This window comes from Seriola lalandi, unplaced genomic scaffold (genome assembly GCF_002814215.2).
Source record: "Seriola lalandi dorsalis isolate HSWRI2012SDOR001 ecotype SW California unplaced genomic scaffold, Sedor1 jcf7180002024964, whole genome shotgun sequence".
NCBI classification, from domain to species: domain Eukaryota; kingdom Metazoa; phylum Chordata; class Actinopteri; order Carangiformes; family Carangidae; genus Seriola; species Seriola lalandi.
Genome location: NW_019495611.1, coordinates 1 through 362, shown reverse-complemented (window position 1 = coordinate 362; position 362 = coordinate 1). Strand labels below are relative to the sequence as shown.

General features: G+C 39.2%; 1 long non-coding RNA gene across 1 annotated transcript; it reads left to right on the top strand.

Moving 5' to 3' along the window:
- On the top strand, nt 1-264 carry LOC111645891 (uncharacterized). The gene is made up of 2 exons (XR_002759909.2): nt 1-38; nt 119-264. It is a non-coding gene; the product is annotated as an uncharacterized LOC111645891 (long non-coding RNA).
- Nucleotides 265-362: the final 98 nt, after the last annotated feature.

The window sequence follows — 362 nt, the reverse complement described above, 5'->3', positions numbered from 1 at the left end:
CCAAGGCCAAGACCAAGCTTGAGCAGCAAGTTGATGATGTAAGTTTACAAAGTCTCTTGGGTTGGCAAAACATGATTTTTCTTGAACATGAAAATTACAAATTCATATCAATGTGCAGCTTGAGGGATCTTTGGAGCAAGAGAAGAAGCTGCGTATGGACCTTGAGAGAGCCAAGAGAAAGCTTGAGGGTGATCTGAAGCTGGCCCAGGAATCTATCATGGATCTTGAGAATGACAAGCAGCAGTCTGAGGAGAAACTGAAAAAGTAACAGAATTAGTTTTCATCTCATTTTTAAAATAACTATCATGTCTCTTTACACACTCAATAGCTTGGATGAACTCTGACTATGCACTTTATTATTC